This window comes from Equus caballus, chromosome 1, assembly GCF_041296265.1.
Source record: "Equus caballus isolate H_3958 breed thoroughbred chromosome 1, TB-T2T, whole genome shotgun sequence".
NCBI lineage: Eukaryota > Metazoa > Chordata > Mammalia > Perissodactyla > Equidae > Equus > Equus caballus.
The window spans coordinates 127,399,230-127,425,438 of NC_091684.1; the positions used below are offsets into that span (position 1 = coordinate 127,399,230).

Consider the following 26,209-nt stretch of genomic DNA (forward strand, 5'->3'; position numbering starts at 1 on the left):
AAGAAGCTGGGTACTCTTTGTTTTCTGGTATCTGCACGGTGCCCTGAACACAAGGACTGAATCCTCCAAAATAGCCCACTCGTTTTACTGGTGAGGACCCCAGGCTCAGTGACTTGCTCAAGGTCATTCAGCTTTTCTACAGCTCCTGTTCTGAGGGACACTCTTTTCTTCTGTTTATGGGTACAGAGGAGATGGGCAAGGAGCCCTGTGATGGTAAGACCCCATTCCTGAGCACTTACGGAACCCAGGGGGAGACCCGCGGATTCCTGAGGGCCATGGGGGCTCACGAGGGCATCCTCTGTCCTAATAAACATCTTTGCACGTGCAGACGGGACCTGCAGCTTGGATGTACACAGTCACTGCAGCTGCCTATCTTGGAGGGGCCATTAATTCCAGTGAGATTATTTACTGCCAGGGACAGCCAAGGCAGTCTCTTACAGCTCGTCTCTGTTGGTCTGAGTCATTGTGGGGGAGCAGGCTTGCATAGCTCTCCCGAACCCCTTGTACCAGCAAGTGCAGCCAGCAGAATGCAGCCCCCAGCCCTCTGATCCCACGTTGTGGGCTAAAGGGAAGGCTCCTTGGGGAATTCAATCATTGTGGGGTGTCCTCTTGTCAGAGTCCACCAGGTGATTTGCTTTGTGCTCAGCTATGTTCTGGGGAAGTCAGCAGGATTTACAGGCTGAAGGACAGGAACATCTTGTACTCCTGAAGCCCCACTGAGGGACTGACACATATGGAGGGAAACCATCAAAACAAAAATAAAAACAATAGCGAATATTTTCATCAAGTGTTTATGTTGGGCACTATGCTAAGCACTTTCAACATATATTCTCATTTTTTCTTCTCAGAGATCCAGTGAAATTCATTGGGATGTTGTTATCCCCATTTTAAAGATCAGGACACTGAGAGGTGAAGAAGTTACATCACCTGTCCAATGTCACACAGCTAGCCAGTCAGGTGGTCACAATCTGAACTCATAACCACTCCTCTCTCCTCCTAGCAAATGAGCAGTCTGGTTTCTGTTTCCATGTGAGAAATGACTTTGAGATTTTAACTGTGGTAGCCGGAAATACCTGCAAAGGCATATGTCCTCAGTAAGCCTGACTGTATTATGAAAGAGAAACTTCCTGCTGATGCTTTGGGGAAGTGGAGGGTCTTATTTGGGAGGGCAAGGGGGCGCAGATAGAGTGGTACAGTTCAAGGAGCCTGTGCCTGAGGTGGTTGTTGGGGTGTTAAAGGGCTTCGTGAAAGGGCAGCTTGAGCAAGAGTCGTCGTATCACACTGCCGGGGCCTCACTGCTCCTCTGCATTGTCAACTCAATTTCATTATGAGAAGAAGGGTTGATTCTCTCCACTAAAAAAAGAAAAAAAAAATATGTTAAAGGCTCTCTGCCAGTGTTTAGTAATGTAAAATGTGGATAATTACATAAGGGCACAAATGAAATTGCATTCAAATTAGAAATGCCGGCCCAATTTCCTGAAAGTTTCCTTGGCCATTGGTCTGATCTAAGACATTTGGATATGTCCAAACAAATGAGACCTTGTAAGTGATTCTTGTGTGACTCAAAGAAGAAGGGAGATACACAAAGCCAGGGGTTATCCCTTTTACTCCAGCAGCACTGCTCACACTTTGCTCATCTTCACAGCCACTACACTAGTTCACAACCCTCTTCATCTCTCTCCAGGTCAACTGCATGTCTCCTGGCATTCAGTGTCACAGTCAGGTCCCAACCCATTCCTATAGCCTGGCTCTCTCCATGCCCATCCCAAGTCCTTCCCTCCAAACACAGGAACTTATGTTTCCCGGAATCATTGTGGATCTGCATGCCCCGGTCCCACTGTGGCCACAGAAGCGTCACACCATCCAGGTGCCTGAGACTGGGAGACTTTTGGGAACCTGCTTAGCATGGTAACCATAGCAACCCATTGTTACTGTTTCAACAACACTGAATGGAAACCCTTTTCCAAAATATAAATTGTGCACAGGTATCAGCAGCTGATGTTGTCAATGTACACAGACTTTCCTCTTGTTGTAAGATGGAAAATATTTTTGCAAAAGTTAATCGGCTTTTCTCTTTCTCATTTCTGGTATGTGACCTTCACCTAGGCAACACTCTGCCTGGAAGGAGATTAGAATATTACAGGAGGAGGCATGCAGAAAGAAGAGCCACGCTAATATTCAGTTCCTGACAATCGAAAATATGGTTACGCAGCAGAATAATAGCCTTGCAAGCCAGGCTATTTTCTTGAGAATAAATTTTCCAAACTCCCTTATTTCCGTTTTTTTTCTTTAGTGAGGAAGATTCCCCCTGAGCTAACATCTGTTGCCAATCTTCCTCTTTTTGCTTGAGGAATAGGAAATATTTTGAGCTTGCAGCCCCCTTTAGTTGTAAAACAACTAAAGCACTACTTAGGGGAAAACATACAGCCCCATATGTTAGAAAGAAGAAAGGTCTACCATCAATGAGGTAAGCTTCCAACTGAACAAAGTAGAAAAAGAATGGCAAAATTAACCCGAAGAAAGCCAAAGAAGGAAATAACAAACATAAGAGTAGAAATCAATTAGATGGAAAGCAAACACTCAACAAAGCCAAGAGTTAGCTGTTTGAAAATATTAATAAAATTGACAAACTGGTGAAGAAAAAGAAAGAAAGAAAACCCAAACTACCAGTATCAGAATTAAAAGGCAACATTACAATAGATTCTACAGACATTAACAAAATAGTAAGAGAGTAGTATGAACAACTTTATACAGTAAATTTGACAATTTAGATGAAATGGACACCTTTTTTTTTAAACACAGCTTACCAAAAGTAGTGGTCCGAATGAGGATGGGCCTGAGGTCTGACTTCCTGTGTGGGCACTGGGCCAGCAGTGGGGCTCAGCACCCCATTGCAGAGACTGGGGTGAGTTGCAGGGCCATCAAGCCAGATGGAGAAGAGATGACAGTTCAGAGATCCTGCAGCCAGGCGGAGCTGGTGAGAAGCCATGCCAAGCAACATACCCAAAAGCAAACCCCAAGTCACTGAAGCCCACAGCTTGAGCGAAGAAGAGCTGTGGGGCACACAGACTGGGAAGACCAGAAACCTTGCCTCAAAGATCAGGGGACAAGGGCACATTCCCACACTGCCTCAGGACATGTAACCCACACCCTCTTCCTCCCTGAAATCCAGACACCATCCTATGGAACGATGGGAAGAAGAGTCTCTGAAGGACTTAACATTTTTTTCCTAGAGAGCTTGAATGTTACCTTAAGGTGCTGCATAAAATCATTGGATCAGACCAAATTTAAACTGTGTTAGACACTTGGAAGAAGATTATTTCAGTTACAGGCAAAATAAAGACACTACATTTTCCTCTGTGTCTCAGAGTTGTGGTGTGAATGATTTTCAATTTTGATTGTTTCCAAGGCGATAAGAGAAGTGTCAAAGGTATAATTTTCAAAAAGTTAAAATCATGACTCTCTTGCAAATATATAAAGTGAGCAATGATTTATTTAGTTCATTAATGAAGAAACTGTCAAGACGGTAAGGCTGGCTCAAAGAGAATTGGAAACAGTGAATCTTTCTAGTCGTTTAAAAGAAAGATTGCTAATTGACGTACAGAACTTATTAATATCCCACAGGACAATTAAACTGTAACCTTTAGAGTGCTTTCTCTACCAGACAAAATTCTTTGCATTACTATCAGGCAGAAGTCATCTACATTGCTATCAGTTTTCTATAAGTTACATCTATTCTTCAGATTTGTGGAATATTCTAATCAATAAATTGTAAGGAGCAGGTCAAACAAGAGCCCACAGCCGAGGAGAATGAAATAATCCCTGGGCAGGCAGCTAGTCACAGACAGACCCAGCAGATACGGAAAGGTCTTGTAGCAATCCTTTTGCCCCATTTCCAAATCTTGCATAATTTTTCTTAACAGAAACAGGAATGTATGTTGATGTTTGGGACATTTGGGAGGTTGTGAATATTCAAGTGATAGGAACTCAAAGTCCTCGTGCTTGCCAGTGGAGATGCCATCTTCCCCACCAGGGGCATTTAGAGACACATCCTCACACTCGCCAGCCCCTCAGAATGCAATTTACGATTACCCTGCCACAGATCTAGAAACACAAGTGATTCTGTACCTTAGGGAATTCTGTCAGCTCAAGAATTTCAGAAAGTAGTTTGAGAAATGAATCAATTGATTTGGGGAATGTCAATAAAAGTATTTATAAAATAACTAGCCAAGCCTTATTTATTGAAGAACATTAAGTCCAGGCCCTTCAAATAATTCTGAACACCACCAGGAATCCTACTGCCTACCACCACTGTTCCCCCCAACCCGGACACCCACCCCCCTCACCCTAACCAGTTCTCTATACTTCACTTCAGGCCTTCCAGCCTACAATGTGAAAGGAGAATTTTAGTGTCTTGGAGAGCATATTCCAGCCTGGATGGAACTCTCTTTGTTTGAGATAAATATAAATGGGATTTTTTTTAAACTATATGTATATATCTTTTTTTTTTTTTTTTTTGCGGCATCTAACCTTCTCCCCTAATCCGCGTAAAGCACACTATAACAGGGATGCAAAAGAATGGGTCATTCCACTTCTGACTACAATATACCATATTAGAATTATTTAGTCAAGTCAATATTGCTTTTGAAAGCCAGAATACAAAGGAACAAAAGATGTCCTAGCATTCTTGAATTTCCATGAGAATATCATAGAGTTCTTCCCTCCTATAGAGAGGAGGTCCCCATGCACACACCCCTGTGAAGCCAGGCCGTGAGGCTTGTGGCCCCAGCACGGAAGGAAAATAGGATGTAGAGCAGAGTTTCTCAGACTCTCCAGTGAAGAACCTGTTGTAATTGGTTTTTTCCCTAAATTTCCAAACTGTCATAGACCTATATACCTGGTTTTACTATGAATGATCAGTACTCAGCATGCACCGCACGACTCAGACCTGTGCCTTGTTCCAGCACAGAGTCTGCTATCATGCGTCTGGACATCACTGCAGTGTCAAAGTGCTATATGAGTTTTCTAATGCTCACTCTCAAAGTCTGTACTTACCATGGTGTGAACCAGAAACAACAGTTCAAGGACAGTCATGGAACTTGACGTAGAGGAGACAGAAAGCCTGTAGCCTGTCCCTTCCAGCCTGGGAGACTGTGGGAAGGAGAAAGGGGACAAGGAGAGTGAGGATGTCAGGTGACAGGATCCTGTGTCCCAGACTCAGGGTTACAACTCAGGGGTTTCCAAAACACCCAGCTAGATGTGAGGAGCTCACAGACATTGGGCCAATAGCTTACTTTCTGGGGCACAATATGAGAGAAGTGTCAGGACCATGAGATAAGCCCAGTTATGGTTATCATGTGCAGGAGAAATGGTACAGAGGTGGTAAAGTCGTGTTCCTGGTTCCCCACTGCCTGTGCACAGTGTGCAGGGCACCCAGGCATCACTATAGGTCCCAGGATGTGACATGTGTGAGGGGCAAAGGCCCAGGGTTGTGACAAAGGGAGGACCATGGATGAGGACCTGGAAACAGGCACAAAGGTCCCATCATCCCAAAATTCCAGGCACACCCCAACAGGTCACCCTCCAGAGAACAGAAGCCAGCAAGGATCCAGAGGACATTTCATGGATCTGAAGACCCTCATCACCCACTGCCACTGGGACATAATAACCCCTCAGATACCCACATGTCAACTTGGGGAGGAGAAAGGAGGAGAGGCAGAATCCAACCTGTACGTCTACCCAAAGTTATGGACCACTAAAGTTATCCCAGGTGAGGAGTGGAAAGTTGGATGACAAATATTGAAACTGAAAAGAGCCTTTTTTAAATGGAAGACTGTTGTATTGTTAACAAGTAAGCGTCCCCTCCTGCTCACCAGGGTGAGTGCCTATAAAGGGCCTTCAGTCTGCCACAGGAAAGAGACGGGCATTTTCTCTGCATGTCAAAGTTACTGTGTTTGTTTGGTTTTTCTTTGCAACATTAAGGAAGAAGCTAAAGTTCAAGTCAGAGAAAACATGTAAGAAATATATTTCACAAAACAAAAGCAAATTTTAAATAACATCTGCTTTGCACACTCAATAAAAGTCAATAAATCATGATCCTTATGAATAAGATGTGAAGAATAGACCAGTCAATAGACAAAAGAGCAAAGAGACGGGGAAAAACATCCTGTTCTTTTCAAAATGGTAAATTGATTACTGTTTCCTTCTCATCACTCTTTACATCCCACTGACATTACCAAAGAAATAAAAAACAGATGCAAACGTTTATAGCAGTGCTGGAAAACAGTCAGGGTGTCCTCAGTGGAGCAGACAGGTATAGGAAGTTCTGGAAGATATGGAGCAGGAGGGATCAGATTGACAACCAACGGATGAATGCTCAACCCTTATGGCAAAGGTTGAGCCCCACCAAGCGACGAGTATTTGGCTGCCCTCAGCAGAGCAGCAGAAAGCCCCAGGGGCAGAGCTTCAGGCACTGGCAGCAAGGGGGCTGGGGCACTCAGCCCTGGGGAGCCAGAGACACTGAAAAGCTCCAATTTGAGAACAGGACCTCGCACATGAAAGGTTTGCCATTCGCCACAGCCTCATTCATGGACTGCTTCCTAAATGAAGTAGAGAATTTGCTCTGGAGACTCCTGACACAAGCAGGAGAGACAGGGACAGCAGATGGGGGTGGGGGAAACTTGGGGCCACCACAATAAACATGGAGGGGGAGGGAAGTTCTTACAAAAGAACAATGTCCTAATTTTATTTATTTATTTTTTTTGCCTTCACTGGAATTGTTTCTTTATTTACTGCTGAATGGATCTCCAGCCTAACCCAAACACCCTCATATGACCTCAACTGCTGCGTCTGGAGGAGAGGGCAGGTTGAGCGATGGACATTTGAGAACAGACAAAGGGGGTTATAATGTTCTGTCGTAGACCCATCACGGAGCTGCCAGACCAGAAAGTCACCCCTGTTCTTTCTTTATTGGGTGCAGTTGGGGATTTGCTTCAATAGTAGATTTTGATGTACCCACCTTACCCTGAGAGGAGGGAAAGGTGGATCTCTTTCTGTCTCTGGCCCAAGCACCCTGAAATAAAACTCGTTGATTGTTCCATCCTTCAGTCACTGCCTAGGGTGGAGCCCCTCAGCCCGTAGAGAAGATGGCTCAGTGTATCAAGGCAATTGCTGAAGGAGCCACATCAGCGTCCATTATAAGTGAGTCTACACCTCCATTCATAGAAGCGAGCACCAAAAACATGAGGACAATCAACATCCCAACAAGCTGTTAGAACAAATGGCCTCTAATAAAAAAAATGGCAATGAGGAAACAGGAGGAAAAATTAAATTTTAATTGGTATACACAGTAAGATTAATTTTATGAAGTGATGAAACACCACTTCATAAAATAAGGGCAAGCTCCTAGGACTTATGAACAATAGGAGAAGAAGGAAAAATTCCTTGAAATGCAAAGCACGATGCACAACACAGAAGGATTAATAGAGGCAGGGAGTGACAGGGTGAACTTGACTGAAAAATCAAATTACCAGTTAAAAAGACCAACTTGAGGAATTCTTCAAGGACAAAGGTGTGGGAAAAGTGACAACCTATAAGAGAAAAAATACGAGGCATGGGGGATAGAACCACGAGATTCAATATCTGTACAATAAAACCAGAAAGGCAGATCTAAGAGGATATTGAAAAGAAAAAATTAGGAAAAAATTTATGTGAGCTGAAGAAAGGCTTGAACTCAAAAGTGCCCACCAGGGTCCAGCCTGGTGGCCGAGTGGTTAAGTTCGGGCGTTCTGCTTCAGCAGCCCAGGGTTTCGCCTGTTCAGATCCTGGGTGCGGACATGGCACCACTCATCAGGCCACGCTGAGGCAACACCCCACATAGCAGAGCCAGAAGGACCTACGACTAGAATATACAACTATGCACTGGGGGGCTTTGGGGAGAAGAGGAAGAATAAAAAGAAAAATTGGCAACAGACGTTAGCTCAGGTGCCAATCTTTAAAAAATCAAAGTGCCCATCATAAAAGAGTAGATCTTAACCTCATCACAAGAAAAAAAAGTTTGTAACTATGTATGTTGTTGATTAGATTTACTGTGCTGATAATTTTGTAATATATACAAATATCGAATCATTGTTGTACACCTGAAACTAGTGTAATGTTATACATCAATTATACCTCAATAAAAAGTAAATAAATAAAATGTTTCTAAAAAGAAACTTCCTACCAGATGAAGAAAAAAATGGAAAAAAGACACACACATTAAAAATCTTAGGTAGAATTTTTTAAATATTAAGAACAAAGATTAAATCCTACAAGCTTCCAGCACAGGAAATAATATATATTTTTTGCCAACAATGGACAGACAAATTAGGTATCTGACCTCTAACACTAAGGGCTAAAATGTCAGACAGTAATGAAGCAATATCTTTAAAGTTCTGAGAAAGGGTCGTCTTAAATCTAGAAATCTATATTCAGCAAAACAACAGTTCATGTGTAAAGGCAAAGTAAGTTATGTTGAGACATTCCAAAACGTTCAGGAAACTTCAAAACCCTGCTCAAAGAAAATAAGGAAGACCCAAAGAGATGGAGAGATATACCATGTTCACTGCTTGTATCCCTCAATATTGTAAAGATGCCAACTGTCTCCAAGTTGATTTCTACAGATTCAGTGCAATCCAGTCAAAATCCTGGCAAGGTTTATTTTTGTGGAAATTGACAAAAAGACTCTAAAATTTATATGGAAGTGAAAAGAACCAAGAATATGCAAGACACTATTGAAAACAAATTATGAGAACTTACACTAGCAGATTTCAAGACTTACAGTAAAGCTAGAATAATTAAGAAATGTCATTTTGGTAAAAAGAAAGACATGGAGCAGGATAAAGAAGTCCAGAAATAGACTGCTCTGGTTATCTACTGCTGTGTAACTAGCCACTCAAATCTTGGCTTAAAAAAATAACTTACATTTATTTTGTTCACAAATCTGGGAGTTAAGTGGGCTCAGCTGGGCAGTAACTCAGGCTCTCTCAGGTGGTTGTAGTCAGATAGTGGTTGGGGCTGGGTCGTGTTGAAGTCTTGTTCCAGTCTCGTAGCCTGGTGCCTGGGCTGGGAAGACTCACAGAGCTGGGACTGGATGGCTGGGGTTCCTTAGGATGGCACTCACCACAAGGCGGCTCAAGGCTCCCAGAGTGAGTGTCCTAAAAGAGACCAGCAGAAGCTGTGTGACCTTTTATAACTCAGCCCCAAAGTCACCCAGGGTCACTTCCACCTCATTTTATTCATTGAGGCAGCCACAAAGGCCCACCTAGTTTCAAGGAGAGGGTCATGGACTTCATCTTTTGAAAAGATTTGTGGGCATTTTTTTTTTGAGGAAGATTAGCCCTGAGCTAACATCCACTGCTAAGCCTCCTCTTTTTGCTGAGGAAGACTGGCCCTGAGCTAACATCCATGCCCATCCTCCTCTACTTTATATGTGGGATGCCTACCACAGCATGACTTGCCAAGCAGTGCCATGTCCACACCCGGGATCCGAACCAGCGAACCCCGGGCCACAGAAGCAGAACGTGCACACTTAACCACTGCGCCACCAGGCCGGCCCCTGTGGGCATATTTTTAAAACAGCACATCAACCTGCATATATGGATCACTGGACTTGCAACAAAGGTTCCACAGCAATTCAGTAGGAGAAAAATGGTCTCTTCAACAAATAATGCAAGAGAAATCGGAAATTCATTTGGGAAAAAATGAACCTTACTTAACACCATACACAGACATTTAGTTGAGTGAATGGTAAAATACAAAACTTCTGGGACTAAACATAGGAGATCTTCAAGACTTTGGGGTAGGCAAAGATTTCTTAGATAGGATATAGAAAGCACTAGTCATAAAAGGGAAAAATGATAAACTGTACTTCATTAAAATTAAGAACTCTGTTCATTAAAGATACTAGTAAGAGAATGAAAAGGGAAAACAAAGGCTGGGAGAAGATATTTGCAGTACATTCATCTGGCAAAAATCCTTATCTAGAATACATAAATCAAAAAGAAAAAGACGAACAGCCCAATAAGACTTAAATAGGCATTTTACAGAGGAGGATATCCAAACATCTAAAAAGCATATAAAAAGGATTCTCACTTCACATCAGAGAAACGCAAATAAAAACCACAATATACCCACCAGAATGGCTGAAATTTAAAAGGCTAAACATACCAAGTGCTGATGAGGATGCAGAGCAATGGAATTGCTGGTAGGAGTGTAAACTTGTACATCTACTTAAATTCTTGAGCCATATCTACGAAAGTTAAACACACACCCACCATATGATCCAGTAGTCTGACTTCTAGGAATACAATCAATAGAAATGGAAACACACATCCAGCAGAAGATAAACTGACATATAAGAATTTCTTAGCAGCTCTTCTCATAATAGCTCCAAGGTGGAAACAACCCAAATGTCCACCAGTTGTAGAGTGAATAAATAAATTGTGGCATAGTCATGAAATGGAATACTTCACAGATAATTCGGGGGAAAATTGAATGTGGATGAGATATTGTATGATATTAAAGAGTTAGGGTTAATTTTGTTGGTTATGATAGAGTTATTGTGGTTATGACTATCTAAGAAAAAAAGGTCTTGTTAAAGCTTTATATTGAAGTATTTTACTGGCAAAATGGCATGTTTCAAGATTCCAGAAAAAAAATCCCAGAGGAAAAATCAGAGACACATGAATGAGTAGTATAATATTGATAATTGATGAGCAGATGATAGGAACATACAGGCTTATGATATTACTATCTCTACTTTGTGTATGTTTTTTAATTTCTATAATATTTTAAATTCAAAACTTAATTTCCATAAAAAAGAACATAAATTTAATGGGGCTGGCCCAGTGGCATAGTGGTTTAAGTTTGCCATAGTCCACTTTGGTGGTCCAGGTTTGCAGGTTTGGATCCCGGGCTGGACCTACTACACCACTCATCAACCATTGTGGTGGTGACCCACATACAAAATAGAGGAAGACTGGCACAGATGTTAGCTCAGGGCTAATCTTCTTCCGGGAAAAAAAGAGGAAGATTGGCAACAGATGTTAGCTCAGGGCAAATCTTCCTCAGGAAAAAAAAAAATTATATATATATATATATATAAATTTAAAATTGAATGGATCAAATATCCATGAGGAAAGAGGCTTCTCATAACCTAACCAATAATTTTGATTTAATGAGTATATATAAAATCTTATATGCCTCCAAAAACGGAGAATATCATGTTTTTATAAATGTCCATGGAATATTTTCAAAAAATTAACCATGTACACCCACATATACACAATGCAAAGAGTAAAACCTGTACAGGCTACATTTACTGACTACAATGCAAAGAAACTAAAAACTAACAATTTTTACAAAATAAAAATTTCTATTTAATAATTTTTGAAAGACCCGAAGCTAGGAAAAAAACAAATTAATGAGAGTAGGACAGAGAGATTAATATAGGTAAACTCAGACCTCAGAAAAATCATCGTTTTTATGATGAAAGATTAGAAATATTCCCTTTGAAACAAGGAACAACACAAGGATGGCCACTAACATCCGGACTGTTGATCATTTTGCTTGTGATGGGAGCTGAGTCAACAGAAAAAGAAAAACGTGGCAATGTGCAAAGAAAGGGACAAAATAGTTCTTTGCGGACACTGATTTTCTAAATTAAAAGATAAACGAATAAATTAATAATAGAGCTCAGTAAGTTTTCTGGATTTAAAATTCACATATAAAAATCTATACTGCTCCTATGACAAATGATGACCAAATAGCAAATCTAAAAAGAAAAAAGATATTACTAGGGGCCGGCTCCATGGCCGAGTGGTTAAATTCGCACGCTCTGCTGCGGCGGCCCAGGGTTCGGATCCTGGGCACGGCCATGGCACCGCTCGTCAGACCACGTTGAGGCGGTGTCCCACATCCCACAACTAGAAGGACGTGCAACTAAGATATACAACTGTGTACGGGGGGAGTTTGGGGAGATAAAGCAGAAAAAAAAAAAAAAAAAGGAAGATTGGCAACAGTTGTTAGCCCAGGTGCCAATCTTTAAAAAAAAAAAAAAGAAAGAAAAAAGATATTACTGACAATATCAATACCACAAACTACAAACTGCCCAGGAATAAATAAACAGAAAATGATAAACGTGATTAACGGACATGAATGAAAGCCTGAATACCTTTTCCAAGAATGGAAAGACTCGATATCATAAAGATGGTAATTCATTACTAATTAAATTATAAATTCAATGCAGTTCCAATCACATCCTAACAAGGTGATTCTAACATATATGAGGAGCCAAGGTACTCTCGAATAAAAATTACAAGGGGAGGGGCTTGGACTAGCTTTTATCAAGATGTATTATAAAGCCATTTTACCGTAATTTAAGACAGTGTGATATTGGCACAGAGGTAGACAGTAAACAAATTTAAAAGGATAGAGAGCCCAGACGTGGACTTGTGTGTAGATGGAAACTTGAGGTTGCATTACAAATCACTGGGAAAGGACAGACTAGTCAATAAATGGGGATGAGATGATTGTTGATCCATATGGGGAGACATAAATCTAAACCTCCATGTCAGATCATATGAAAATCAATTTCAGATGGATTATAGACATAAAGGAGAAAAACAAAATTTCAAAACTCCTGTACATATAGGAGACTATATTTATGACATCGGGACAGGAAAGGATTTAGGATTCACAAAATCATAAATTATAGAGATAAAGATTAATGAGACTGACTACCTTACAATTTAAAACATCTGAACAAGAATAAGTAAGATTCTAGGAACCAAGTTAAAAGACAAGCCACAGATTGGGGGAAATTTTGCAAAGCATAGCACCAATGATGAAATGATACCTAGAATAAAGTCCAAAAAACAAACAAAGAAAATCAAACCAATAATTCAAAAAGGGGAAAACTAAATACCCAATAAACTTAAGAAAAGACATACAACGTCATTCGAAATCAGGGCAATGCAAATTAAATCCACAATGAAATACTCACCAAATGGCAAAAATTCAAGCCTGACAATACTAAGTCTTGCCAAGGATGTAGCATGTCAGGAGCTTCCAGGGACTGCTGGAGACGGTGTGGATTGGAAAAGTTGTCAATGTACAACAAAGTTAGAGATATGCATACTAAAAATATAAAAATCTATACCAATTAACATACCCTAGAAAAATCCTAGCCAAAGTGTTAGTGTGTAAGAATGTTCATTGAAGCATTATTTTCATAATTAAAAATTTGAAATAATATAAAAGTCTATTAGTTGGTCCAACCACAGAATGCTCTTCCACAGTAAAAAGGAATGAACTAGAGTGACCTGTCTTAGCATGGGAAAAGTCTCAGAGTCATCACACTGAATGGAAAAGACACGTCAAGATGATAAATACTTCATAAGAGCATGCATTTGAAGTTTTAAAACCACAGAAAACAGCACTCAATATTGTGTATGAATACATGCATATGTAGTAAAAATATAAAAATATGTATAGGACTGATTCACTACAATTTCAGGATAGTAATCACCTCTGGTGAAGGAAAATGGTGAGTGGAGTCTAGTTGGAATACACAGTTGGCTTTCACTACATCTGTAATGTTTTACTTATTTTTGAAAAAGGAAACAAACATGGCAAAATGTAAATATTGGCTAAAGTTGGATAGTAGCTATGCAGATATTCTCTCATTTTCTGTGTGTTTAACTATTTCAAATAAAATACTGACGGAAAAAAAGATAATAGATACTACTGAGAACAAAAGATAAAATAATAGATAAGAAAATAATTCATTGGATAGCAAGAGAAAGCATAAAGTTGATCCATAATATTAATCATTTTTAAATACCAATAAAATGGAGAAACTTTTGGAAAGTCTAACCAAGACAATACACAACGAAATAATATATGCCATAAGAAATAAGCAAATAACCACAGCCAAGAATGACACCATAAAAAAGTAATAAGGGAATACCATATACAATTTTATGTCACTGAAGTTGGATATTTACATAATATGGACAATTTCCCAAAAATCATGAATTTCTCAAATTGCTTAAGAAGAGGTAGAAAAGCTAAATATGCTGGCATCCGTTAAAGAAACTGAAAGGTGTTGTCCAACATCCATTTCCAGAAAAAACCCCAGTCACAGGCTGAGTTCAAAAACCTTCTAAGGAACAGATAATTCCTCTTGCTTAAACTATTAGAGAGCACAGAATCATATAGAAATCTCTCCAATTTGTGCTTAGAAATTAGCACAACTTTGACACAAAAATTTAAGAAACTAGGACACACAAAAAATCAGTAGATTCCATTTTACTTAGTAATGGTGGTAATAATCCTGCACAAAATATTAGCTTTCGACTCCAACAGTGTATTAAAAAATTCTATGCAAAAGTAGGATTCATTCCAGGATATAAATTTGGTTCAACATTAAGCTACCTATTCATGGACAAAGCAGAAAAACACATGTTCATCTTGAAAAATTCTGAAAATCCTAGGAAAAATAGAACTAATAAGAACAGCTAGCGTTTATTACTTACTCTGTGTTAGGCACTGTGGTAAGAGCTTCGCATGCTTTATTTAATCCTCAGGACGGTATTATGAGGCCACAGTATGAGGCCAGGATTATCATCCTCCTATTTTTTCTATATAAGAGTACTAAAACTTAGAGAATTTAAGTACTTTTCCAAGCTAGGAATAGAAATTTCCTTCACTTGTTGGAAATTATTTACCAGAAACCAACCATCCAACCAAGCCAACATTGCAATCATTGAAATAGGATTCCGACCCCTTGCTTGCTTGGATCTCTACCAAGGCCTCATCCTTGGCAGTTTGGTCTCAATTTCCTAGATTTTTCTTTAACTCCTCAAGGCTTGCTATATTGCTATTCAACCCATAGGAACAGAGGCCCAGCTTCCAATTGGCACGGCCGAAAACATAAGATGAATTTTCTCCCTCATGTCCTGGCAGTAAAGCCTACCTTCTACCTTTGGAAAGAATTCAAGGAAACTAGAGATTTGAGCTGGAGAGACCACGGGTAGTGTCAAGTCACTGAACTCTCCAGCAACAAGAATTCAAGGGTTCTGATCTCACAAGGGGATCCTTGATCAAGTCACTGGCCCTTTCTGAGCATCAGTCTCCCTACCTCCAAAATAATGGCACTGGGTTGGATGATCCAAGACCATCCCTTCTGATTCTACATTAAAAGACTGATGATCCAAAACAAGGCTCAAATTACTTTTGCAGTGGCAGCATTGTAAATGTCAGCTTGTTGGCCCCCTGCTTCTATGTAACACTTGTAAAATTTGTAAGAAGGAACTGTGAACATCTCAGTTCATGGCTAGAAACAAATAAAGTATGTTCTTTGGAAAAGAAACATCTCTTCCCTAGTTTGCAAAACTTTGGACTCTTGTGATTTACCCGACAAACATAGGAAATCAATTTGTGTAACTCTGCAGAGGAGATTTGCATTAATTTGGAGGAAATACTATTAAAAAAAAGTGTCCCCTTTTGCCATATGTCTAACACAAGTAGAGACAGAAAACATATGCTCTGTGCAGTTTGGCGGAGCCCCAGCCCTGGAGAACAGAAACACAGTCTTCAAAGTTTTCCAATGCAAATTGATATAAAGACAGATGTTTTAAAATGTCATGCCGGTTCTGTGTGGCAGGATATACAAAGAGGTAGCAATTTAACATTTCTTTCTTGGAGATAAACTATGGATGAGCAGACCTTGGGAAGCCCTGAAACAAAATCACGGTGGGGATAAAGCATTAGGCTTGGGGGCAGGCCCCTGTTCGGAGGTGGGTTATGTGGAGAGAGGAGTTGCTCGAATCCCTGATGCTGTGGATCCTTAGATCCACGTAGCCATCTGGGAGGCCAGCTAGTGCCCTAGGAAAGTGGCCCACATGTGGGAGCTGTGACAATAGAACCCCTGGCAGAGCACTGAGGAAGTCTGGGAACCCCCCTTCCCACACTTTGAAAGACCACCAACGCTGTGTCAACCAGCTTCCCCAGGTGATGTGGCATCCTTTAGCCTCAAGGGGCCACTCCATCTGGAAGGCATGAGCAAACTAGGCGTGTGGTTATAATTAAGCACCTTTGGGACTTCTTAATCACAAGAAACAAGGAGTTCAAGGTGTTCAATAGAAATATGAACAGGAAATGTGTCCCTGGTATTTGTAGCCCCAAAGTGTGGCCATCAGGCTGCCCCCAGCTCTCACAACAAGAAAAGAGTGCCCCCAATCCAGGGCAGCTCCAAGCAGGCCATGATGCACTGGAGAACTTTAGGCAGCTTCATGGACTTGGCCTTGGTCTGACTGCTAGACTCCTAGACCCCAGCTCAACTTGGGCTAAGTAGACACGCTTGACAAAGACATCATGGAAATCGTTTAATTTGAGTTTCCGATACATTTTGAGTCCATTTTGACCATTTAGTTTCTAGGAGACAGCCATATCATTGAATATGTCAAATGTATTGGCAGAGTTTTACATAGTACTGCATCAGTAAGTTTGCAGTCTTCTTAGTAACTGTGGTTATATCCCCTTTCTCATTCCTAAAGATGTGTATTTACCTTTTCTATTTTTTTCTTAGATTAAACTTGCCAGAGGTTTGTCCAGGTTCAAACTTCTCCAAAGAACTTTCTCTATAGTTTATTTTTAATTCTGTTGGTTTTCTGTTTTGTGAATTATTAATTCCTGCTTTTAATTATACTTATCTCATCTTACAGATTTCCTTGATGCTGTTTATGTAACTTCCTTTGTTGTTTCCTTGTTTCACAGCATTTACATCTTTTTTATTCAAGGATGAAAGTTATGATTTTGCCCCCAAATATAGTAAAGTAATGATTTTGCCCCAAATATGTCACTCACCTCACCCCATAACTTTTAATATATAGTATTCTCATTATAGTAATTTTCTAAATATTCTGTAATTTCAGCTTAGTTTTCTTATTAATGCAGTAATTATTTTTTAATGTTATTTTAATCAAGTAGCTTGTTGCATTGTTGGTTTGTTTAATCTTTTGTGGTCAGAAAATACAGCTTATAAAATTTCTGCTTTTTAAAATTTATGGATATTTTCTTTGTAAATCTATATTCAATCAGTTTTTGTAAATAATCCATGAACCTTTGAAAGTAATGTGTGTTCCCTACAAGCAATAAAAATGTCTATTCAACTTAGTCATATTATTCAAATATTTTATGTCATTCTACTAGTGTTATCTTTAAATGTTCAAACACATATCTGAACCTACACTTTTCTAGCAACATTAAAATAAAATAATATTTATTGACATTTCCCAAATAATATAAATTTCCTTCCACCTTTCCCCCATTAGTTTTTATTGAAATAATATGGCATTTTAGATACAAGAGATTTTTATAAAGCATTTATGTTATGTAACTCATTTCAAAAATTGTTTTTAACATTTACATTGTTTTCTGTCTATATTTATTATAATTATTTACACAGTCGATTGGCTTTTTTATTGGTTTTATTATTCTCTGCGTGTTTTCCTCTCCCTTGAATTCTCCACTTTGATGCATTTGTTGGTAGATCTGCCTCCTCTTCAAGCAATACTTTTTTGTTGGAAGGATTTGTGCATGACTTGTATACATGAGATGGGTAGTTAAGACCCTTTAATATCTGAAAACGTCTTTCTGTTGCTCTTGCAGCTGAATAGCATTATTTACTATAGAATTCTTTGTTTATACTCTTCCCCTTTAAAATCCTAAAGATGTTGTTCCCCGCCCTCAGGGATTTAGTGTTGGAGAGGAGATCCTGATGCCAGTCTATTGACATTGTTTTCTTACCCTCTGTGGGTAACCTCTTTTTTCTCTCACTCTTTACATCCTCATAGGGTTTTTCCCCCTATTATCTTTGAAAATAAAAGATCCAAGAAAAATGTAGGTGTAGGTCTCTCTCCATTAAAAATGCCTTATATTCACTTAGTCCTTTTAAGCTAAAGACTTAAGGCTTTCTTCAGCTCAGGGAACTTTTCTTCTATTATTTTTTGATTATCATTTTTTCTATTCTCTTCTTTCCTCCTGAGACCCCCATTCTAAGGATAACTGAACTCTTGGATATGTTCTGACTCTTGGTGTTTGAGCAATCTTGTTCATCTCAGCTTTTCTTACTTATAGGATAAGAAAATTTCTCTCACTGCTTCCAGGAAACTTAAAAATATCTGAGGTATCTGACCACGGCAGGCTGTGGACAGGACTCAATCTTCTCCTCTCAGAGGTATGAGGTGTCACAGGCCAGGTGTGGAGTATAGTTGTGTAGTCATCCTCTACCTTTCAATGGCAGACACAGGCAGGAGCCAACACAGGGAGGATACCAGAAGGATGTTCTCACCTATGGGGATGAGTGGAGAGAGCTGCAGGCAGACTGGGACCCAGAGTGAGGGGTAAATGAAACAGAGCAGCTCATGCCCTCAGTGCAGCATAGGTTGGATGGCCTGAACCAAGCAGAGACTCCAGATCCCCATATACACTGAATCCACAAACCAAGCAGGTGACCTGGGGACATGGGTTGCTGACAGAGGGGAGTCCAAAGGCAAGCTTAAGCTAAGCAGGCATAGGTCTAAATTTGGGGTTATCACAGGAGGTGAAACTCAGAGAAAGAGCAGGCTCTGAGCAGACCAGGAGTAATTTAAAGCTTCCAAAGTGTGTTCCGTCCTTGTGCTCATGGGAGAATGGGAAAAGATATGGACGAGAAAAGGACCATTCTTTCATCTGATCCACATGACAACTCCATGAGATAGGCATACTTAGTCCTATTTTACAGGCAGGGAGACCGAGGCCTAATGGAACAACTTTTTCAAGATCCTCTTCTAGAAAATAATGCGCTTGGGATTTGAACCCACACCCACATGTCTCCAGAGTCTGAGGTTTTCCATGATATTGCATTTGGCTTACATAGCATTATGAAGTAACAGTACTGTCTTTTTTTTTTTTTTTTCACCTGTTCTTTATAACCAGTGGAAAGCTAGTGCCCTTCTTGGCACTATTCAGTACACTGCCTTCCCAAAGCAAAGATGATTTTTTTCAGGGATTTTATATTTGAAAATGATTCTATAAGGAGCAGAAGTTCACTGAGGTTGCCTCAAATAACCAATATTTTAGTGTAAGGCCAAGCAGTGACCTTTCCCCAGTTCTTCTCTCATTGACTTTCCTGGTCTCTACTGATGTTCTTGCTCTGGCTTCTCTTGTTCCTATTGCCACCACCAGGGCTGCAAGTGCCACAGCCTGGTAGACCAGCAAGCTGGGAAAAGCAGGATCTACATCTCCCACTAGGCAGGCTCCACACTGCAGTTCTTGGTGCTACAGCCTCAGCAAGACCACTGATGAAATTCTCCTTATCTTTGTGCAATTTCTTTCTCCTCCCTTTCCCCAATTATATGGCTGCCTTTGTCTGATTGCACCAGTGTCCAAAGCTGGTGCATACTTGTTCCACCCTCATTTTGGTGTTTGGTTCCCTTTTAACGTGTGTTTTTCTGACAGCCTGCCAGTGAGTCACTCTTCATCTAGTAGCCAGACATAATGTTCTTGTGTGCCCTTGATTGATTTGTTTTCATTTCTCCAAACCTGGGAGAATAGAACAAAAATAGCCTGTGTCTTTTATAGATTGGATGCGGGAATCAAAAGGATTGTGGACAGAAATGTATTATCTTAAAACTCTACAGTGACTCCCTGTATGAGTTTTCTGTTTCCTGTGTAAAAAATTACCACAAACTTAGCAGCTTATAACAGCACAAATGTATTCTTACAGTTCTGGAGGTCAGAAGTACAAAATGAGTCTTAAGGGGTTAAATCAAGGCGTCAGAAAGGCTGGTTCCTTCTGGAGGCTCCAGGGGAGAATTTATTCCTTAAGTCTTTGCCTTTTAGAGGAGCGTTCCTTGGTTCCCAGCCTCATCACTCCAGTCTTTGCTTTTGTAGTCACATTTTCTCCTCCGCTCTTATAAGGACACTTGTGATTACCTTTAGGACTCAGCCAGAGAGCCCAGGATAGTCTCCCCATCTCAAAATCCTTAACTTAATCACATTGGCAAAGTCCCTTTTGCCGTATGAGATAACATTGACAGGTTCCAAGCATTAGATTGTGGCCTTTACGGGGGCTATTATTCAACCTAGCACAATCCACTCTCTGGCCTCCAGAGATTCACATCTATTCTATATACATTACCCCATTCCAACACCCCCAAAAGTCCCAACCCACTCTAGCATAAACCTGAAGTCCAAAATCTCATCGTCTAAATCATCTAAATTAGGTATGGGTAAGACTCTGCGTATGATTCAACCTGGGGCAAAATTCCATCTGTGGACCTATAAAACAAGTTACCTGCCCCCAAAATACAATGATAGGACAGGCATAGGATAACAGTTATACACATTCCTATTTCAAAAGAGAAAAAAATGGAAGGAAGTAAGGAGTCGCCAGTCCTAATCAAATTCAATATCCAGCCAGGAAAATTCCATTAGTTTTCAATGCCTGGGAATAACGTGTGGCTCAGGTTCCCAGCCTCTGTGCCCATAGCTCTGCCCTCTGGACCAAGGCTCTTCCCTCAGAGTCGTTTTTCTGTTTTCTTGAAGGGTAGGACATATTTGTAGTGGACTAGTTTTTTTTTTTAACTTTATTTAATTTACTTTTTTTCTGTTTTTTTCTCCCCAAATCCCCCCAATACATAGTTGTATATTTTTCAGTTGTGGGTTCTTCTAGTTGTGGCATGTGGGACACCGCCTCAACATGGCCTGATGAGTGGTGCCATGTTCACGCCCAGGATCCAAACCAGCGAAACTCTGGGCCACCAAAGCAGAGCACATGAACTTAGCCCCTCGGCCACGGGGCCGGCCCCTGTAGTGGACTAGTTTTATCAGCCTATTTTCTACCTGTAGAATTTTGAGAGTCCAACAGCCTTCTTTCATTTCATCTTGTCTCTGTCCCTTTCAATCCAAGCTGGCTGGCAATGTTTCTACCAATGTAACATTCTGAAAACTTTTGTGTATTACCCATGTATGTCACAGGGATTCATTCCATTAGACAAGAGAGTCCACCAAAGATCTTTTCTGGATAATCTCATTTCTATTCCTGTCTTCTGCTGAGATTGCTGAGGGGATCCATGAGTGACACAGCTAATCTCTTTAGCACTAGCAAAGGATTGTCCATTCCCACCTTTGGCCTTTTGTTCAGAACATACTATCCTGGCAGTGAATATCCTAATTTTAGTAATCTGAATAAGATGAGAGTCCTTGAGGGCAAGGGTGAAATAATCTCCCAGGGACTTCCAGCTCTCTGCACACATGAGTGAAGCAGCTCCAGTAGCCTAAGAGCAGGCTTCTAAGAAATTGTAGGTGTGAGCTGCTAGGAGCAAAACATGCAGAGACTGGGGGATGTGCACACCAAATGGTTAGGGGAATCCAGGGAGACCTGAATGAGACCAACAGCATCAGCCTCACATTACAAAGTGATACCAGAGAATTGGTATGATGGCTTATAGAAGTATGATGCAATGATGATGCATTCTCTTGGCAGAAATATTCTCTTTTCTAACTTTTAGCCAAAATGGTGCTGTTTCATACTGTCTCCTTGCTCTGGAATTTTCTTAGAGATTAGAGATCTTTAAATATTGGAAGATAACAAGTCCTAACCACAATATTCCATTACTCCTGTCTCCTCCATGCATCTTTGCAGTCCTGGTAGTTGTCATGGTCATAATCATCTCTTAACATATACTCATCATCTTCCTCTAACAGGCCTGTAAATTGCTCTGATAGAGGAATGAGGCCACTGAGTACAGTCTAACAAGACAATGTGATTGTTAGGAAGTTATGACACTGGACATCTTCTCTGCCCTGAGCAGCTGCCATCCGCTTAACCCATCCATCAACTAGGGAAGTGATTCTGACAGGTCACCTTTCATAATGGCTCCACTTCTATTTATAGAACCAGCTGATTATATTGTACATGATCTTTATTACCTGAGTGAATTCACAATGTCTCTGCAGCCTGCTGTTTATCCCAAAAGTGATAAGTGGCATGCTTTTTCAAACCCCTCATCTTCTGAAGGGTATCTGAAGGGCAGCATCCAAGCACTGGTTATCGTCTTCTGTGACATTCACTATGAGCACACGAGGTGTGGACCTGGCCTGGCTCCAGGGTAGTAGTGTCCCTCAGTCAGACTCAGACTCTGCCTTCAAGGAACTCACACATTGCTATGGACTGAATTATGTCTCCCCAAAATGCATATGTTGAAGCCTTGGCCCCAATGTGATTGTATTTGGAGATAGGACTTTTAGGAAGTAATTAAGGTCAAATGAGGTCATAAAGGTAGGGGTCCTAATCTGACAAGATTGGTGGCCTTATCAGAAGAAGAAGAGAGAGCAATCTCTCTCTCTCTTTCCATGTGCACACATTGAAGAAAGGCCATGTGAGGACACAGCAAGAAGGTGGTCATCTGCAAGCCAGGAAGAGAGCCCTCACCAAAAAACCAACCCTACTGACCTTGATCTGGGAGCTCTATCCTCTAGAATTGTGAGAAAATAAATTTCTGCTGTTTAAGCCACTCAGTCTGTGGTATTTTGTTATGGTAGCATGGCAGACTAAGTCGTACATATAAAATAAAGAAATACATCAGCACAGAAAGTGAGAACCCCACCCCCAGCCCTGGGTACCACACAGATTCGTGCACCCTTTGTATTGTGACTGCCTTATTGCTAGTTTTTTCTTAAAACCCTGAGTGAGATACTTGTTTCCTATATTTAGAATGTTCATTTTGTCCTATGGCTTTCCTACAGCATTTAGCAGGACTCTTTTCCATTTGGATCTGCTACATTCCAACCCTAAAACTGCACACTTTGACAAGTATGCCAGGTCAGCCCAGCAGCCATTTCCCTGGAGGGTCATTCACTCACCCAGATCAGAACCTGTGACTCTGAAGCCAGTTCACCTCCAGCCACCCCAAGAAGGTGGCAGAAAGAGTATTTGGCTTGTGCACAGGCTCAGTGCTGAAGGACAACGCAGTTATGTTGGGGACCACTGAGCTTTGGGAAGGCTAGCCCCTCATCTCTCAGGGAACAGCAGCTGAGTTCAGTGTTGCATTCCCTCCTGGGTGTCGTGTCCTCACTTTGAAACAGAGTTGGCTGGGTCTTGTGCCTGCACAGTAATTAAGGTTAATGAGCGCACTCCATCTGGAGAGCAGAAAGGCAAATCTGTTCTTTGAGTTCACATTCTTGGCACTCATCCCAGCTGGAAGGATCCAGAAAACACTGATAATCTTCCCCTGTGGGATGTTGCCAGGTTATAGGGCCCGATCCTGGCCCCAGACAAGACAGGGGAGGGTCACAAGGCAATCTCTCTGAGATCTGACATCTACAATCTGTGCAGGGCATCTGATATTAACTTAAGGCAGATTTTGGGCCTAGGATTTCAGAGTCAGTGTTTGAGAAGCCAGACTGAGTCCTGCTGTGAAATGCAGGGGCATGAAACTCTAGCATATACATCCTTCCCTGAGAGTCATCAATAACAATGTGGAATCAGTGCCACAGGGTCCAAGGCATGGCCTGGCCGGGTCAGAAATGTGTATTTGCTCCAAGTTCAGCTGTGCCGTTGCTCTGAGACTCTAAGAAAACCCCTTCTTCTCCTTATATTCCAGACTCTTCACCTATTAAATGGAGAGCGGTGGACTAGATCCGTGTTTCAAAGTATGATCCAAGGAGCCCAAGAAGGTCTCTGGATGCCCAGAGTGGAAAATGCACAGCACACCCAAGATGGTCTTACTGCTGGATAGGGTGAGAGGAAATGGTTCTGTATGTTAGCAGTTACAATAGAAGGAGATATTTCTGAAAAAAGAAAAGACAAAGCAAATATGATTGGGTAATAGTTACAGATTCTGCACAATGGCAATTGGCACTTGTTATTTCATTGTTTATACTTCTCTAGGTCTTAAATTTCTCAAACAATTAAAGCAGGAGCTGGTCTTGACCTAGCTGTGAGTAGGGCACTAACCTCCTACCCTCAACACATGCATATGTACATATTGAAATTTAAAGTTTCTTTTTATTTTACATAAATTATATCATATTTGAGGTATTGTTCCTCAACTTACTTTTTCACTTAACAAAATTTCTTAGACCTCGTGTGTGTGTGTCTTTTTAACTGCCTCAGGGTATCCCATGTCACAGACACACCATGGCTGTTTTAACCATTCCTTTATTGACAGATATTTCACTTGCTCCCAGTTTTTCTCTGTTACAACAATACTTCAGTGAACATCTTTCAAAATCCCAGAGCTGAGAAGCAACAAAACTTTGACAAAACATGTATTTCCTAATCCCCAGGCCTGGGCTTCCACATAATTGTTAGCGGTTATTAGAAAATGACTGATGTTCTTAAGTTTCATTCTTTTGCATTCTACAGCATAGAATCAAATATCAGTTGATGGGTAATGCTGAATAGATTCCCCTACGCAGTTTTCAGTTGTCTCAAGGCATTGAGGAGAAAAACTAGACTTCAAGACATGTCAAGAGGAATAGCCCAAGTAAATATCCCAGGTTCTCAACTCGGAACCCTGGAGGGCAACACAGTACAAGTGTTGTCAAACCAGAGGTAGTTACTAGCCTTGTTTACAAGAAGTGAACCCCCCTTCAAGTAAGTTCAGCTCCATATTGGATTAAGGTGATCTGCCTGAATTCTAGCTGCTTACCAGAGCATGTGATAAATGCTCTCTAGCAAAGGATAGCATCATCCAGAGCCACTACAATTGTTCTCATCAATGCTCGGCATCCCAGTGAAATTTTATCAGATATATCAAGAAGTTGAACCAAAAGAAAAAGTAAAACAATAGAAGTAGACCCACAGATGACCCAGATATTGGCATTATCAAACATAGTCTTTAAAAAAATGTGGTTAATATGTTCAAGAAAATAAGTAACAAGGTGAAAAATTTCACTAGAGAGCTGGAAATTTTGTTAAAGGATCAAATGGAAATTCTAAGACTGGAAAGTAAAACTGAAGTGAAAATTCAAATAGATAGATTTAACAGCTGATTAGACACAGCAGAAGAGAAGATTAATGAACTGAAAGTTTAGTAGAAAATATTCGGACTAAAGTATAAAAAGAAAAAATACAGAAATAAAGCATCACCAACAAAATCTGAAATAGTGAAAAGGTCTACATCTACTTGGAGAATCAGAAAGGGAAGTGAGAGAGAATGGGACAGATGGATATTTGAAGGAGGAAAGAGCCAAGAATTTTCAAAAACTCACGAGATATGAAGTGAGATTCAAGAAGTGATACAAACACTAAGTAGAAAAATACAGGAAAAAACATACCTAAGCACCTCCACAGTAAACTGTGGAAAACCAACGACACAGAGAATCTTTAAAGCAGGCAGAGAAAAGGGCACATTACCTCCAACAGTTAGACCTAAGGGAATATTATTCCCATGAGCCTTCCTGAAAGATGCACTAGAGAACAATCTACAGCCAAAGAAGAGGTGACAGGAGAAACCTCAGCAAAAGGGCTCGTGGTGAGCATTAAATATATTTAACTGCGAGATTAAAACTAAGGCGGACATAAGAGGAACAACATTATGTGAACATTACACACTCTAACTACGTAGAAATAATAGAACTAACTGAAAATGGGAGAAGAATGGAGAAAAAAGGTGTAAATTAGAATAAGCTCCCTAATTTCTTAATACATAACAGCTGGGAATAAAATAGATATTTAAAGTTGACAACTTAAATTATAGAAACTTAAGCAATTTAGAAGAACAAAGGTAAATAATAAGAAAACTAATACTAGTGACTAAAATTAGGTGATGGAAGAGAAAAAGAAGAATAGGAGTAGGAATCAGGGATAAAGGAAAAATCATGAATAAAATAATAAAGATCAAACAAACAAATAAAATGAATATATTTATCTCAATTCTCCTTCCAAAGTCAAAAAGGAGAACAAAAATCCAATAGAAAAATGGAGAAAAGGTATAAACAGAGCACTCACAAAACAGGAAATACAAATGGATCTTCAGCATATGCAAAGATGTTTAACCTCATTCACTAAGAGAAACGAAAATTAAAAATACCCTGAAATTTACAAAGGCGTATGCACATATCAGATCCCAAGAATGATACACTTCAGATTTGTACATTTCACTATAGGTAAGTTTTA

General features: G+C 40.3%; 1 protein-coding gene and 1 long non-coding RNA gene across 16 annotated transcripts in view; one reads left to right on the forward strand and one right to left on the reverse strand.

Moving 5' to 3' along the window:
• The window catches only part of CTXND1 (cortexin domain containing 1), a 74,807-nt gene that overhangs the window by 18,125 nt on the left and 30,473 nt on the right, over nucleotides 1-26,209 (forward strand). For 13 of the 14 annotated variants that reach the window (XR_011424807.1, XR_011424814.1, XR_011424829.1 and 10 more), the window contains one exon: nucleotides 23,691-23,826. The gene's annotated coding sequence lies outside the window, so the exon portion shown is untranslated. Of the gene's footprint in view, nucleotides 1-23,687; nucleotides 23,827-26,209 lie in introns of those variants that run through there. The other variant, XM_070232291.1, reaches the window with a different exon arrangement.
• LOC138917178 (uncharacterized) lies at nucleotides 776-14,784 on the reverse strand. 2 transcript variants are annotated; one of them, XR_011424834.1, is made up of 5 exons: nucleotides 14,577-14,784; nucleotides 13,043-13,114; nucleotides 8,962-9,194; nucleotides 5,056-5,151; nucleotides 776-1,353 (listed from the first exon to the last, which is right to left on the reverse strand). It is a non-coding gene; the product is annotated as an uncharacterized lncRNA (long non-coding RNA). The 2 variants fall into 2 exon arrangements; XR_011424835.1 differs by having other exon boundaries at nucleotides 13,043-13,117; nucleotides 14,577-14,780.